The 17,345-nt window shown below is 42.8% G+C and overlaps 1 pseudogene; it reads right to left on the bottom strand.

Moving 5' to 3' along the window:
* Positions 1–7,133: 7,133 nt before the first annotated feature.
* Positions 7,134–11,573, bottom strand: LOC103543320 (calicin-like; annotated as a pseudogene).
* Between the last annotated feature and the right edge of the window lie 5,772 nt (positions 11,574–17,345).

Here is a 17,345-nt window from a genome sequence, read left to right as displayed (position 1 = left end):
GCTGGTAAAGCTGCCTAAGGTTGCATAGCTAGCAAGCGGTGGATGTGAGATTTGAATGCTGGCCTCTAGTCTGGCCCCAGAGTCTAGCTACATCACTATTATGCTGACCTTCTCCACCATGTAAACCCAGGGAGCTTTTTCCTCCATGCTTTCCAGGAGCCTGGTCCTACACTTCATATGTGGTGCTAACAATGTACGTCCCCGGGCACAGAAGAAAGAATTAGCATTCTTCAGCTTCTTTCTGGATTATCTTAAATGGCTAAAAATAAGCCCAGGAAAGTACCAGCATCCACACTTTTGGCTACAGGCTAGCCAGGGCCACCACAAATAGATGTGCATTTCTTGCATTCCGCCGATGCACCCAGCCAAGTTGGAACACATGGCAAATTGGAACAGAAACAAAGTCCTTGTTCCACTTGTCAGGCTAGTGGAAGTGAGCTCTTCTGTAATTTGCCCATGTAGTGGAGAGTCTTTTTGTCATTTTTACAAAGGTGTGCTGCACGCTAGCTTGAAAACAAAAACAACCTGTTGACATGCAAATATTCATTATGTCAAGATGAAGACCTAGCGGTGGAAAGGCTGCCTTTGTAAATCTATGTCTGCACTCCAACCCTCCTCCAGACAGCAGTTTCATGATCTTCCCAGCTCTGTTCCTCCACTTTTATGGCCTGAGCAATGTCATCATCTATCTCCAGGCTAGAGTCTCCACCAGCACATATGGCATCATTGGGTGAATTACAAAAAGGCAGCTCCACCAGGAGGACGAACTAGAAGAAAGATGTCCGTTTCTCAGGGCTGGTGCAGCCACAAGCCAGAATACAGAGCTTACGAAATGGGGGCGCAGAATGGATTTCAGCTCCCACTCACCCCTCTCCCAAGACAAGTGACCTTGTGGAGGAAACACCTACTTATCCTGCTCCAGGCCCATCTTCCCCAACCCGACTAGTCTCTTTCCCTCTTGGCTTCCTAGAACACTTCACATACTTTGGATTTAGAAAATTGATTATTTTGAAATCAGCCCTGGATTACTCCCCAACTAGATAATAAAGTCATTGAGAGCAAGATCGACTAGTCTCTATTTCTATAGTTCTCACAGCACCCAGCGTTGGTCTGGGTGTCTAGGAGCCAGTTAATAAATACTGAAATGGAATTATAGTCTGGGGGAGGGAAGTGCAAACACAGGAATTGTTTGTACCCAGAAATGATGCTGCATGCATATTCAGAAGCATCTACCTATACCTTATCCACCCTATCCCACCACACCCATTATGTAACACCTTGCCTGCTACCCTGCCTCCTTATATAATTTGTCGCCCCACTTCATAGGGAGCAAAAAAATCCTCATTTAAGGGCAAATCCTCCCTGGGAAACACAGAGGGTGCAATTAGCCCCAGCTCTTACAAAGTAGATGTGAGTGTCTTTTGTTGTTCTCTTTAGAGCCCCAGGATGAATGATTGGCATTTTGCTAATATCCAAAGGAGCCTCAGCCTGCCAGGCCCCATGTAATTCAACCACTTCTGCATGTGCTCACTGTAGCAAGAAACACAGGCTGCTGTCTATAAAACAGGAGAATACCTCAGGGAAATGAATACTCCTGAGAATGGCAAGGTTCATATCTTGAAACTACATTTGCAGGCACTGAGGAAATCTATATCAGTCAGCTGAAATGGAAGGCATTTTATTTCAGAGTTAGACTGTAGTCAATAGCCGGAAGGATTTTCAAACAATGAATTCTATTAAACACTGAATTAGGCACCCAAGTGCTAGAAGAAGGTGGGGCATACAGTCCTGTAGGGTGAGAAAGGATCATAGAGTGTTCTTGGGTGTGTAAAGAACTACTGAGGGAAAGAGAAGAAAGCTCTAAACTCCTCCACCCCTAATCTATGTTGAGATTCTTCCTTCCTTGAGATTTCTTTTAAATTGTGGTAAAATATACATAACATAAAATATACCACCTTAACCATTTTTAAGTGTACAATTCAGTAGTAAGTAATTCACATTACTGTACAACCTATCTCTAGAAATCTTTTCATCATACAAAACTGAAGCTCTGTACCCATTAAAAAACAACTCCTCATTTCCCTCTCCTCTAGCCCCTGGCAAACACCATTCTACTTTCTGTCTCTATAAATTTGACTCCTCTAGGCACTTCATATAAGTGTAATCATACACTTTCCTCTTACACATATAATAGAGACCATTTCTTACAAACATTTCTGGTTGTAGTGCCCAAATTTGAGTCATAAAAAGCCTCCCTTTGTCACAACTCCTAACCTCTCCCACCTTCTGCCTGTAGGATGCCTTTCTTCTTCTGCTCCTTAAGTCTTAGTGATTCTTGAGCCTCTATCTAGGGTCCTCTATTCTTCTCACTCTACATAGTCTTTCTGAGCAATTTCATTTGCCCCCATGATATCCACATGCTAAAGTTTTTTGAATTCATGTTCTCTAACTTGGGTCGCCCTCCTGTGCTCTACACCAGTATATTCAACTGCCTACTTGGCATCTGCACTTGGATATCTCCTAGGTACCTCACATTCAACATGTCCAAAACTGAACTCATCACTCCCAGCCCCCGCTGCATTTGCTTCTTCATCTGTGTTCCCTAGGTCAGTGAGTGGCACCACCATCCACTTGACTGCCCAAGCAAGAAACTATGACCATCCTTGTCTTCTACCTCTCCACTACCTCTAGCATTCACTCAATCATCAAGGCCTATAAATTTTGTCTTCTCCATGTCTTGCTTATCTGCAGTATCTAAGAATCATGATACAATGGAGAGCATAATTCACTCTGTGTAGACATTAGGCAGAAAAGTCCTCACAGAGTAGATGCTCAGCCAAGTAATGAAGAATGAGTAGGAATGTGCCAGTCAAACAGGTGGCTGAATCATCCCAGCCAGACAAAGTAGCCCCTGTGAAGGTACATAGAGAATAAACAGCACTTGGGGAGAACATCAAACAGTTCAGTGTCACCGGAGGATAGACTGAAAGTTGGGAAACATGAGGAGAAAGGTTAACATGGGTGGTTCATGGAGGGCTTTGCACACTGTGTGCTGGAGTTACACTTTACAATGGAGCAATGGTAAAAAGTTTTACAGAGCCATAATCAGAATTGTGATTCCAGATTTCTGGAGACAATATGAGGTGTGAGTTGCAGGGGAGGACCGTGATATTAACACTCAATAAGTAAGGATATCTTACATCCCCGATTTTTCCGCTACCCACATCCTGAAGAACTTCTCCACGAATTGTCTTCTGCTTCACTTCTGAACTTGTGCCTGATTTCCTTGGCTCATACCTCATTATCTTATGCTCTATTTAGAACCTTCCACTACATCCTTAAACTTGATGCTTGATATTATCTCTCAGTACTGGCCTTGACTTCTCTAGCAGGACTAGCATTCCCAACTGTTGAACTCAACCCCCACCCCAACTTATACTCAAACACAGAGGAGTCTGGTGCTAGCCTGACTGGGGTGCCCACCAAGTGGTTGACAACTATAAAAACCAAGTCTAAAGGGTCAGAATTAGGATTGGAGGGGCTATAGAGAGCATGGGTTTCAAAATTAGAGTAAGATGAGATCAAAGCAAGAGTAGGTTGAAACATGACCTGAGGGTGGGGAAGATCAGCAATGAGTGATTGCTGCAAACATTTTTTGGTGTTTGGGGCTTGATTTTATAGTCTTGCTGGTGATTGGAATGTCAGTGAGTTAAGTTAATTTAAAAGGCAGAAAGCAGGGCAAACTCATCCTACCCTTCCCCACAACCAACCCCTTTGCCAATAAGGGCTAAGATTTCCTTAGGAAAACCTGGTAGAAGGTGGAGACTTACAATAGCTCTTCTGGCCTCTCTTTTCTCTTGTCTTCCCTCTCTACAGCCCTTTAAGCCAACCTAACCCATCTACACACTGCCTCCCCACTTACCTATAAAGGCAAGCCACAAACCTCTACCAAAGTACATAGAAATCACTCTTTAATCCTGATTACTCAGCTCAAACCTTGTTCTTGTCCTAATTTTACCTCCACTCTGAATTTTTGCTAGAACCCTGTATTGATTTCTGCTAAGCGTTGGGGCTGGTCTCTGTGGCATTAAACCTTCAGCTCTTCCCAGTGAATGCTGGCTTAGCTGCCCCTCTAGTTCTTGGAACCCTAGGTTAGCTATGATAGGAAAACTCCACTTATACTTTGGCCCTGTGGAACCCAACACAATCCTGACCGTACAAATGACTAGCGTATTAACTGGACCAGGCACATATTATCTCTCCATTCTGCCCCCCAACAGAGGAGGATTTGGGTAAAAACCATTCCTTGTAGATCCAGTTTTAGAGCACAAGGGTCAACAAGAGTCTATGATCTTGAGATGTTAGGACTAGCTGGAAGAATATACATCTGTGTATGGTGGGGTAAAGGTACAGGAGTGAAGAGTGGGAGGAGAGAAATCTTGACAGGCAAGGAATATAAGGGAAAGTTAGAAGATAGGGTGAATGTGCACAAACTGTGCTAGAGACAGAATGGCACAATGTTGAATAACAATGATATTCAAAAGCCTAGGAAAATTAATTATTTGGTTGGTTGTACAGCTATAGCAGGAGGAGAGGCAATTGGTGTCTCAAGCCTGATTGTATCTCCAGGTGCCCAAGATAGCTTATGTTTCATACAATTCCTTGGGATGTTAGAGGTTGTCCTGTGATTCTGGCCAGGTATTCAGAGGCATAGAAGGTAGTAAAAGTAGAAACCATGGTTGGTGTAGAACAGCTTTTTCTTTTTTAAAAGCCAATTTTATTGAGGTATAATTTGCATTAATAAATACAATAATATAATATATATTATATATTTTACATAAATAATGTAAGAAAATGCATCTGGTTTAAGTATACAGTTTGATATTTTGACAAATCTTTGCACGTGTGTAACCACTGCCCTAATAAAAATATAGAACATTTCCATCACCCAAAAAGGTTCCCTCATGCTATTTCCCAGTCAGTTCCCCAGCCCAAACCTGGCCCCAGGCAACCAATGATTTACTTTTGATATTATAGATTAGGTTTGTCTTTTCTACAGTTTCATATAAACAGTATAGACATGTGCACTTTCTTGTCTGTTTTTTTATCAGTATAATGCATTTGTAGTTCAGCCACATTGTAGCATGTATCAGTACTATATTTCTTTTTATTGCTGAGCAGTATTATATTGTACAAATGCACCACCATTTGCTTTTCCAGTTACCTGCTGGTGGATATTGCAGCTACTTTCAGATTTTGACTATTATAAATAAAGCTGCTATGAACATTCATGAACAAGTTTTTATATGGACATGCCTTTTTTTTACTTCTCTTGGATAAATACTTAGGAGTGAAATTACTGGGTCAAATGGTAAGTGTGTGTTTAACTTTGTAGGAAACCGCCAGATTTCTTTATAAAATGGTTGTACCATCTACATCCTACATCCCTCCCAGTAATGAGAGTTTCAGTTGTTCCATATCCTCACCAACACTTGGTATTATCAGTCTTTTAGATTTTAACCATTCTAATGGGTGTGAAGTTTCATCTCATTGTGGATTTAATTTTTATGTCCCTTATAACAAATGATATTGAGCACCATTTCACATGCTTAATGGCCAGTTGTATATTTTCTTCAGTGAAGTATCTGTTCCACTCTGTTGTTTATTTTTTAAATTGAGTTCTCTTCTTATTTGAGTTTTAGGAGTTATTTATATATTCTGGATAGCAATCCTTTGTCAGATATACATATATATTGCAAATATTTCCTCCAGTTGTGGTTTGCCTTTTCATTTCCTTAATGGCATCTTTTGAAGGGCAGAAGTTTTTAATTTTGATGAAGCCTAATTTACCTATGTGTTCTTTAATGCATTTATGCTTAATCAGGCATCACTTTTCTTTATTATGTCTCTGTTTTCAATTTCAATGATTTTTCTCTGTTCTTTATTATTTCCTTTCTTCTGTTTACTTTTTGTTTAATTTGCTCTTCTTTTCTAGTTTCCTAAGGTAGAAGCTGGGTTCATTGATTTGAGATTGTTCTTCTTTATATCTTTATCCATCTTTGTATTTTTAATCTATTTGTGCTTTGTATATATAAAGTGTGTTTTCTGTAGGCAGCATATATTTGGGTTTTGCTTTTTTATGGAATCTGGAAATCTCTGCCTTTTATTTAGAGTGTTTAGGCCATTTATACTTAATGTGATTAATGATATGATTAAGTTTCATGCTAGTAGCTTGCTATTTGTTTTCTATTTGTCTCCTCTGTTCTTTGTTCTTTTTTCTTTTTTCCTTCCTTATTTTGGATTAATTCTGTATTTTTATGATACTACTTTATCTCCTTTGTTGACTAATTAGCTATAATTATTTGTTTTGTTAATTTAGTTTTTGTTTTAGGGTTTATAATACACATCTTAAAGTCATCACAGTCTACTTTCAGGTGATACTATACCACTTCACATATAGTACAGGAAGTTTACAGTAGTATGCTACCTTTTCTCCCATCTCTGCCTTAATGCTATCATTGTCATGCATTTTACTTATACATATGTTATAAAACCCATAGCATATTTTTACTATATTACTTGGTGTAAACAGCCAGTTATCTTTTAAAACAATTTACATAATTTACAAAATTCATATATTTACACATGTGGTAACCATTTTTGGTGCCCTTCATTCTTTTGTGTGGATCCGTATTTCCACGTGCTATCATTTTCCTTCTGCCTGAAAGACTTTCTTTAACATTTTTTTGTAGTGTGAGTTTGCTGATAGTGAATTCTTTCAGTGATTGTATGTCTGAAAGTGTCTCTTTTTCACCTTAATTTTTTTTTTAAAGATTGGCACCTGAGCTAACAACTGTTGCCAATCTTATTTTTTTCCCCTGCTTTTTCTCCCCCAAATCCCCCTAGTACATAGCTGTATATTTTTAGTTGTGAGTCCTTCTAGTTGTGGCATGCGGGACGCCACATCAACATGGCCTGATGAGTGGTGCCGTGTCCATGCCCAGGATCCAAACCAGTGAAACCCTGGGCTGCCAAAGCAGAGCATGCGAATTTAACCTCTTGGCCATGGGGCCAACCCCTCACCTTAATTTTGAAATGTATTTTTAAAGTGTATACAATTCTACATTGACATATTTTTTCTTTCATTATTTTTTATTTTTCAAACAAAATGTGGTTTAATCCCTTTGAAGAATCTTGCAAGGTAGCCTGGCTAGACAGCAGGTGGGACAGTCCAGTGCCTCCAGTGGGGGGGCCAGGGTCTTCCATTCACCTGTCTTTTGGTCTAGTAAGTAGGCACTTGGATTGATAGTGTAGTCCCCTTTCTGAACATCGCTGGCTGTGGTGACACTCCCAAATACAAACACCCTGCCATCTCCAATGGAGCATATAGAATGGGACACGTCCAGGGGGCAGTTGTTGGGCAAGAGAGGCACTGATGTGGTCATCTTGTTGGTCTTTGTCTTCTGCAGGTTGATTTGCATGCTCTGCCGGTGGCCCTGCACACAGAGGATGTTGTCCTGAGGGAAAGAGAGCAGGGGCCGGTGGTTGAACTGAATGGGGAAGGTGATACTGTAGACCACCTCCCCAGTGTTGGTGTCAAAGCAGTCCACCACTCCAACTCGGGAGATGTAGCCCTTCACCAAGCACCGCCCAGTGACAATGTACAGGCTCTGGTCATCCTTGGTGATCACGGCTGTGGCATCCATAGGGATGCTCATCTTTCCTGCCAGGCACCAGGCCTCCTTGCACTCATCATAATGATAGATGTTAGAGACATACTGCCTTGGGGCAATGCTCCCACCCACTGAGTATACTGTCCCCCCACAGGTGACCATGGTGTGGAAGACAAGCCCAATTGGCAGGTCAGGCAACTGGGTCCAGGAGTTGTCATTTATGTTATACCGCCAAGTTGTCTTCAGCCCTGTAATCTGCTCATTGGTGCCACCAGAGATGTAGATGTAGTGACCAGCAGCGGTGGCACTAAGTGATGCTGCCTGATAGGGCATCTCTGAGAGCTTCAACCACAGGTTCTCCTGGATGATATAGGCGAATACTCCACTGTTGAACTTGCCCTCGGCCTTTTGGCCACCTAGGATGACCACCGAATCAAGCAGGGCCCCTTTCCTCTGGTAGCTCAGCAGGCAGGATGGACTCTCCTGCTTTCATCCTGCAAGAACACTCTCAATCATTTTTCTGTGGGCTGAGCTGTTCTCCAGGCCCCTCGACTTGTTGCTGGCAAACACTAGTGTCTTGTTGGAGACGGCATTAAGATTAATGTAACTGAAGAACTTCTTGAAATATTTCTCCCGCTTATCCTTCCTGAAGTACACCCAGCTGATAAGTGCACTGAGAGCCTGGTCCTCTCTGAGCACATGCAAGTTTTCATCTTGCAGCAGGCGGCTGAAGATGACAGGTGGACAGTGCATGAAGCTCTCAGGCTGCATGGAGCCCTTAGGACTGGCCCAGTAGTGGAAGTTGTCGCGAATGCCAGTGTAGGCCAAGTCCGATACCTCTTTGAGCCCAAACAACTCACCCAAGAGGAGGTAGCGCAAACTGTTGGCGTGGTGGATGGACTTAATCAGGTAATCACTGCAGTGGATTTGAAGGCGTGGTGTCTTGAAATACTGGGCCCCACGAAGGAGTTCCTCCACATTCTGCTTGGAGACCACCACCTTGCCACTGTAGAAGTAGTCCAGGAGCTGGTCCACTGTGGCTGGACTCAGGTAGTTGGGATCAATGGTGATAAACAGCTCATCAATGGTCTTTACATCATCGCTAGAGATGATGTTCCTTACTACTGAAGAGACAGAAGCCAGAACGACGCGATGTGCATAAAAGACATGGTGGTCCACAGTCAGGGCCATGTCCCAGAACTCTTTGAGTTTCCTCTGTTTGTTCAGTTTCTGCAGCATGAAGCTGTTGTAGTTTTTCTCTGTGTATATCAATTTCACGGTGCTTCTTACCAGCTTTGGCAGAAGATCAGGAGCAGGTACTGCAGAACACTTTCTTGGGCCTTTAGGGTTCAGCTTGATGGTTGTTTGCAGAGCAGTTGATCAGGGAGGAGTAAAGGTTGGGAGAGAGGATGATGTCATAGTTGATGTGGTCATCACAATGCAGGTCCTCCTGAGACCTTTCTCAGAGGCTCAGGGTCTTTCTCCCCTCTGATGGCTCCAACCTGCCAAGGCCAGATACCCTATCAGGACCTAGTCCCCAGGGCCCAGAGCTCAGGAGGAAACTCAGAGATGGGTTGCAATTTACACCTGGGACCTTCAAACCTCAGTTCAAGGCTGCTTCTGGAATGTCAGAGCCAGTTGGGCAGGGGGTGGTGTAGGAAGGAATAGAGGAGGCTGGGGGAAGGAAAGAGATTATTAGATCATCCAGAAGAATCCTCCCATTGTACAGGAGGGAAACTGAGGCCCAGACAAGAAAAGAGACTTCTCCTAGACTACACAGCCATTTGAAGCAGAGCAGGACCTGGAACCCAAGCCTTCTGTAACTTAGTACTCTTTCCACCCTTCCAGGAAGCTCCTCACTACTCAGCTTTTCTCAGTCTCTGATTCTCAGGTCTGGAAGTACCTTTCTCTCTCAAGGTTCTGGCCTTCAGAGAAGAATGGCTCTGTCTTTGGCTTCTCAGCTTTGTGGCCACAGAGACTATTCTTCTTTAGAATAGAGGGAGAGGCAGAGGCCACTCCCTGAAGCAAGGATGCTGGAGTTAGCATCCAGGGAGTGGGGATGGGAGGGCCTCTAAAGCCCTGATTACTTCAGTTCCAAGGCAAACTGAGATGTCTTCTGCATATTTCTAAGGCTCTAGTTGTAAAACATGGGGGGCTGTGGTGGGTCAGCTCTATCCATCAAGTGTGGACTTGGACAAGTTGCTCAGACTCCCTAAACCTCAGTTTCCTCATGTGTGAGATGGGAATAACAGTCCCTGCTTCAAAGGTTGTTAAGACTTTAAATGAGAAAATGACCAGAGAGTGTTAGCACCGTGTTTGGCTCATAGCAAATATTCAATAAATGCCAACTTCCGTATTGTTGTTAGTGCCATCAAGTGGCTTTCAACTCCTAGTGACCCTGTGGACAGCATAGTGGAACCCTGCCTGCTCTTTTTTGCACTATCTTTTCACCTTCTGGCACTCTATCAGACAATGCTCTGCTGCTATTCACAGGGTTTCCTGGGCAATTTTTTCGGAATTGGGTGGCCAGGTCATTCTTCCTAATCTGTCTTAGTCTGGAAGTTCTGCTGAAACCTGTCCACCACGGGTGAGCTGCCGGTATTTGTTTTTTTCTTTTTATTGCAGTATCATTGGATCTTTCATTATGTTGAAGATACTGTTCTACTCTCTTTTCTCTTGCATTGTTTCCAATGAGAAATCTGTCGTCACCTTTATTCTTGTTCTTCTGTACTTATGTGCCTTATACCTCTGGATGCTTTTAAGATTTTCTCTCTCTCACTGGTATTGAGCAACACATTGCAATATGCCTTGGTGTAGCTTTTTTCATGTCTCTTGTGCATGCAGCTCACTGAGCTTCTTTGGTTTAGAGGTATATAGTTTTCATCAAATTTGGAAAAATTTTAGCCATTATTTTTCCAAATATTTTTCCTGCCTCCCCTTCTTTCTTTTCCTTCAGGGACTCCAATCACCCATAAATTAGAATGCATAGTTTTCTGACAGCTCACTGATGCTCTTTTCCTTTTTTTGGATTCTTTTTTCTCTGTGTGTTTTGTTTTGGATAGTTTCTATTGTTATATCTTCATCTTCAAGTTTACCGATCATTTCTTCTGCAATGTCTAATCTGTCACTTATCCCATCCAATGTATTTTTCATCTTACACATTGTAGTTTTCATCTCCAGAAGTAAGATTTGTGTCTTTTCTATATTGTTCATGTCTCTACTTAACTTTTTGAACCTATGGAATACAGTTATGATAACTGTTTTAATGTCCTTCTCCGCTAAATCTAAAATCTGTGTGAGTTTCAAGTGATTACTCTTCTTAATGAGTCGTGTTTTCCTGCCTCCTTGCATGGCTGGTAATCTTTTATTGGATATCAGATACCGTGACTTTTATTTTATTGAGTGCTGGATATTTTTGCATTCCTATAAATATTCTTGAGCTTTCTTCCAGGATGCAGTTGTTACTTGGAAACAGTTTGATCTTTCAGGTCATGCTTTTATGATTCATTAAGTGGATCTGAAGCAGTGCTCCGTCTAGGGCCAATTACTTTCCACAACTGAGGCAATGTTTTCCTAAGTATTCTACCCAATGCCCCATGAAGTATGAACTTCACTTTGGCTGATAGGAAAAGACATGGTTCCAGGCTCTGTATGTTTTCTACTCCTTTGGGGCGCTCTTCCTTCTAGTTCTTTAGAGTGATTATTTCCCCAGGCCTTGAGTAGTTTCCTCAAAGGCATGTGCTGCTTAGTACTCTGCTGCATTCCTAAGCAGTGGGGGGGGGGGCTCTCTGTAGATGCTTGAGGCTCTTGATTGGTGCAGCTCTCCCCTCTCTGGTAATGTTTCCTGAATTCTCTAGCTGCCTTGGTCTCCTGGACTTTCAGCTCCATCTCCTCACTCATGGATTCCACTTGGCTCTGCCTGATTCCCCCCTGCATGCCATGGCCTGTAAACTCTCTCAAGGCACTAAGCCAGGTCAGTCGTAAGGCTTACCTCCTTTGTTTCCCATCTCTTGGGGATCACTATCTTTCAGTGCCTAATATTTAGTGTTTTGAAAACTTTTGTTTCTTACATTCTGTCGGGTTTTTCAGTTGTTTGAAGAGGAAATGTAAACTGATCCCTGTTATTCCATCCTGGGTTGGAGTAACCTGAATATTAGAAGTCCTATTTAAATTTAAATAGCCTCATGTGGCTAGTGGCTACATAGTGGTCAATGCAACTCAAGATGGTAGTTCCTGGTTTCTTCAGGTATCCTCTCATGGTAGCCAAATAGCTGCAGAATCACCCACCTCCCAGCTTTCCAGATTCAAGTCACGGAGTGAGGAGTGAGGGCAAGTGCCTCTCTCCTAGCACTCTCGGCCAAATTCAGACTCAGTGGCTCTGATACGGTCATATGGCCAATCTTGAACGAGTATTCTGGCTTAAGCAGATAAGATATATTGACTTAGGCTCACGTTCTGTGACTACACTTGGAGTCCATGGTTTAGAACTCATTTAATCCATATAGACAGTATGTGGGGTAGGGTTGGATCCTCAAACAAAATTCAGGTATCATTAGAAAGAAAGGTAGCAGATGTTGAGGAGGCAAGCTCTAAATGATCATCACAGTGTTTATCAGGATCCGTTTGATTCATGCCCTCTGACCATAGCTCAAGTAAGTGATGGGCCATGGATAACTGGATATGGAAGTGTGAGTGTAATGTGCAATGCCTCTGGTTTCTGAAGCTGTGGTCTCTTGCCAACATCTTAAAATTTTCTGAAATGAGTTTCCTCAGGACTTTCACTCTTCCTGCGGGAAGAAACTGAAACATTTCTCTCTAATAACAGGGCTGGCCTCTCTAACTTGCCACTCCAAGGGAGATCTCCTTCTATCAGCTTTACCACAGTCTCTATATTGTTACCCATAACCACTAATCCTTAATTTCCTAAACCAGCTTCATACTGGGCACCCAATAAATGACTCTAGGATGATTAACGAATGGCCTTCGAGGTCAACTTGAGAATAGTGTGATGTCTTTTGATCTCTGCAGTACCCCAGCCGTTTTTCAATCCTTATGAATTATAACCTCTATGACCTCATAGAAAGAAAAATATTTGAATATGAGAAGCATCTAGTTCAGCTCTCCTAAACTGACTTCGCTTGTGTCCTCTAGTTCATCTAGTTCTAGACTATTTGTAGCAAAACGATCCCTGGCCCAACCTTGAGAAATAAAAGTTGTCAAGCTCTATTGTTGAGTTTATGGGTACCATGTTCTGTTCAGTCAAGGAATTCATACAATGCTAATCAAATTTTCAGCGGTGAGTGAGTGGAAGGTCCCTCTCTAGAACCATACAATATACTTAGCGATTCCTGGGATTCTCCAGATACTACTAGCAACTACTCAGTCCCAGGACAACCCCAACTTCTGATCTCTGCCCCCTCTATCTCCTGCTCCTCCAGGAAGATGGATCCAGAATATGTCAACTGGCTTATTTCGTCTTGGAGGTACTAGCTTGAAGAGCCCATGTATTTCATGACAATGCACTAAGAATATTGAGCCTGGAGCAGCTCTGTGAGACCTGGAAGCTCAGTTCATGTAAAAACTGCCTAATAGAATCTCTTTCCCAATAGCCAGAGTGTCAAGGGGTATAAGAGGAAACTACATGTTGAAAAGTTCTTTGGCCTGAGAATTTTACAGTCATCCCACCTCAGCTAGAACCAACCAAGATGGTTTGGCATGAGCCATGGGAAGATGTTCTCATTAAAATGTGCCAGAGATTCAGAGCTCGTGAGCGGCAGCCTTAGAAGAGAGGCACAAAATGTTGAGGATACTGGCCCTACAAAGGTGGGCTACTATCTATTCCAGCCAGAGAGACCAACAACCCAGATCTTCATCTGTGCCATATACCATCTAGGTTAGCTAACACCTTAGTCTTTGGTGCCTTTATATCTGATGCACCCTCTGCCTGACCTCCAGGTAACTCTGTCATGCAGTCACCCAATATTTCATTTCCAACTTTTTTCCTTTGCATACTGTTGGTGGTGAATGCCCTCAGAAAATACCCTATATTATCCCCGATAGTGGTCCCATTTAAAGAATGCATTGCAGCCCCATTTAACAAAATATTCTCCTTCCATGGGCTGAAAAGCCTCCTGATGTCTTCCTTCAAACATATCATGTTTTTGAGGACACAGTTCTTGGCCTTTCAGTTACGTGTCCACCATATTGTTTTACCTCCATCAAACAAATCATATTAATCAGGGTCTAACTAGGAAGAGAAAAAACACAAATATTTAAAAATGAGAGGACTTCAATACAGGAAATTGGTTACATTGGTGATGGAAGAATTGAAAAGCCAGCAAGAAACAGTGAGTTGAGTCTAAGATAGCAAATCAAGAAACCTCCATCACCCCTAGGCTGAAAGGATAAAGGGAGGAGACAGGTTTACCAGAACCCAAGGGCCAAGATCACTGAAAAGAAGCTGGAACCAATATGATCTTGTCCTTGGGAACTGGAACCATGGAAGAGACATGGTTGTTACTGTGTCTAGATGTCACTAGAGGTAGATAGGACAGGGAGGAAATAACCTGTCTTCTCTGTCTCCACCACCACGATCAACTTCTCACCCTCCAATTTCACATCAGTGCTTTCCATTAGATGAACTTAGCTGGAAGCCTACCAATATGGGAGCCTGGGAAATGTAGTTTTCAGAGTTCAGTCTGCCTGTAATACAGAGCAGGTCAGGATAAGAGCAAGGAATAAATTGGAAAGTAATATAGGCCCAAGACCAGCACATTTAGTACTTGAAAAGAACTTCCAGCCAGTATGCTTCAATTTATCAACAGTACAGCCAGTCCCCTTCTACCCTGGAACTATGGATTCCCATCAGCCAGGCAGTACCTGTGAGAACTATGAGACCCTTAGAAGCACCTGTAGGATGGTCTCCTATACAAAAAAAGGGCTGATTCAAAGAGTATTTCAAAGGGTACCAAGTTCCAAGGGCAGGCATCCAAGTAGGAGATACTGGCTGAATCTCTGCCAAGTAAATGTCCATTACCTACACTTGCTGGAAACTTCAGGACCATTATCTGGGAATTTTTAAGGTAGCTGAGATTGTTAACTCCATGTTTTTCCCAAACAAGCCTCCCTCTACTCTATGCATCCATCCCATGCTTCACTGTACCTCACTCTGTCTAGAACATCAAAGTCCTGTTCTGCCACTTCATCTAAACTGTTGTGGATAAAAAAGATCCCAATAACACTATGTCCAGCTACTGTGCCTGGTTGTAGCAAGTACTCAATAAATATCTATTGAATGAACAAGACACTGAGAAAGGCGTAGGCTAGAAAACTGGTCATAAGAAACTGGCTTGTGCTTCCAAAAGGTACTGGAATTAGGTAGGCTTTTTATCAATTGGATACAGGGAAACACAACCCTGCCCTGCTCAGCACAGCAGACATGAAAGGGGATGAGGTCAGTGTAGTGTAGTTGCCCTTAATAGCTCCCACTTTTCCTCATACGAGGTTATAGGCCCTCCATACAAGCAGCTGCAGTCACATTTCTTTGGCTCAGGAAATTTCTCTGAGGCTCTGACTCCCATCATCTGCTTGACATCCTATCACTCTTGACTGGTTCCCTTCATGCTTGGATTCTCCCCCTCTGTACTCTCCTTTGACTTGACAAGCTAGACGGACCATCAATACGCCTCCATTTGGTTTCAATCTTTGGATGAGTTGGATTACCCAGCCACATTTTAGATAGTGTCCTTCATCATGGGTAAGCGTTGACCTACTCCTGTGCCTAGTCTAAGTTCCTGGACAGTGCATCCAAACCCCGAGCTAACACGGTATATTAGATAGGTACATGGAATCACTGGTTTGTGTGAAGATTGAGCAATTTACATACCTTGTCACATCTTGTAGGGGAAGCAAAGCAGTGAGCCATTTCCCTCTTGCTATCTAGAAATGTACTATTCGGGGAAGGATTATAGGGATTTCCTAAAATCCCTGAGAAACACGTGGATACTCTTCATCTGTTAAAGAGTTTCAACACCATAATATGTTAATTCAGTCTAGGATGAAAGAGAGGGTACATTCAATAGTCCTATACACGAGTGAATTCTGCTTCCTAAGCAACTAAAATAGCTTGCATAGAAGGCCCAGTTCTAGGAAGGCCTCAGTGGACTGCACAATGGATAGACAACATGCCCAAGTAGCTCAGCCTCTTGGGAATTCAGAGACTTTTACATGGCATTATTTTGTCACTCACCAACACATTTTCACTGCATCCATAACACCTACTAAAACAGTAGGCAGGAGATGGTCCACTATATGGAACAGCTGGAGGAGAGGTGTTAACCTAGGGGATTGGCTAGGCCTAATCCTTTACCAATCCTGCACTCTGCTTTGTTCCTATAGAGCTGAGAGCAGTGGCACCTGCCTTCATGTCTGGGCCCCAGTAGATTCCTGACTATTGGACAGATTCATAAATGAAGCCTTGCTCCAGCTGACCACACAGTCCAAGCCAATCTTGAGTTGCCACTAATACCCCTTCGCTGTAGGAGCCAGTTTCTTATGAGACCTCACTATTGAACTGGGATTAGGGAATAATTCTAATGGTAAAGAAGGCTATTATTCAAGTGGCATATTATTGCCATTGCGAAGTACCCCAGCTGTACCAACCACTGCTACCAAAATCATCAAGGAAACTTTCTGTCTCCAAGGATTTTACATCTGCCAGATCTCTCACTAGAAAGTCAAATTTGTGTCCCTGCTTTGAAGGCTGCTATTCAAAGCCCTCCACATTTGCATCCCCCCGACACCATCTGCAGACGGGTAGCCAGGTGCATCCTTTAAATGAGTTCTTGGACGCATCCTTCTGTGCTGCACCTCCTGTGCACAGCAGGTACAGTTGTTTCTCAACCTAGTCAGCATGAGATTCACATAGAGCAAGCCACTGCACTACTCCTAGAGGTTTATCTCCTTAAGAGCAATCAGTTTTCCGTTTGGCACTTCCATGACTCTGAAGGCAACCCAGAGCCTAGAGGATATACAGGCCAACCAACAGAACCTCTAAGCTTCCCCTCTGGTGGGCCTAGGATGAGAACAAGAATGATGCTGGACAGTTTCTGAGTCCAGGAGAAGCTTTTCCTTCTGCCTGTGCCCCCCGCTGAAGGATGGCTACCTAGGGCCCTTAAAAGAGATGGTCAGCTTGATAGCATTTATACTCCATCTGCTCCTCTGAATATTTCACCATTTTCTGTTTTTTCTGGGTTACCTCTCAACTAGCCCAATAACCCAAGGCAGGAAATAGAATGTGTTGTGGAAAACGTAATTGCCCTGTTACCATGTCTGTTAAAAGCTTCTTGCATGCCCATGCTACTGCAGTTACCTGTCTTGAGGCTCAGGAATGAGTCTAGGCTTCACATCCCACCACCAGCTTCTAATCTCTCCTCTCCTTGGCTGCTTTCAGACTCCATTTTTATCGGCTGGAGCTGGCTACTATTGGCTCTTGAAAGCAAAGTGTGCACATATCTTCCCAAATCTGCATTCAGTGATGTCACATTGATGGCTTGAAATCATACATAATAAGAGTATTTATACCATGAAAATTGTGAAACACTGCAAATCAGGGTCTGAACCCCTGTCCCCCAGAAAGCCAGTTGTTACACATTGACAAGCAAACCACTGCTT

This window comes from Equus przewalskii, chromosome X (genome assembly GCF_037783145.1).
Source record: "Equus przewalskii isolate Varuska chromosome X, EquPr2, whole genome shotgun sequence".
Lineage (NCBI taxonomy): Eukaryota > Metazoa > Chordata > Mammalia > Perissodactyla > Equidae > Equus > Equus przewalskii.
The sequence above is the reverse complement of the archived record's forward strand: the minus strand, read 5'-3'. Positions and strand labels throughout refer to the sequence as shown.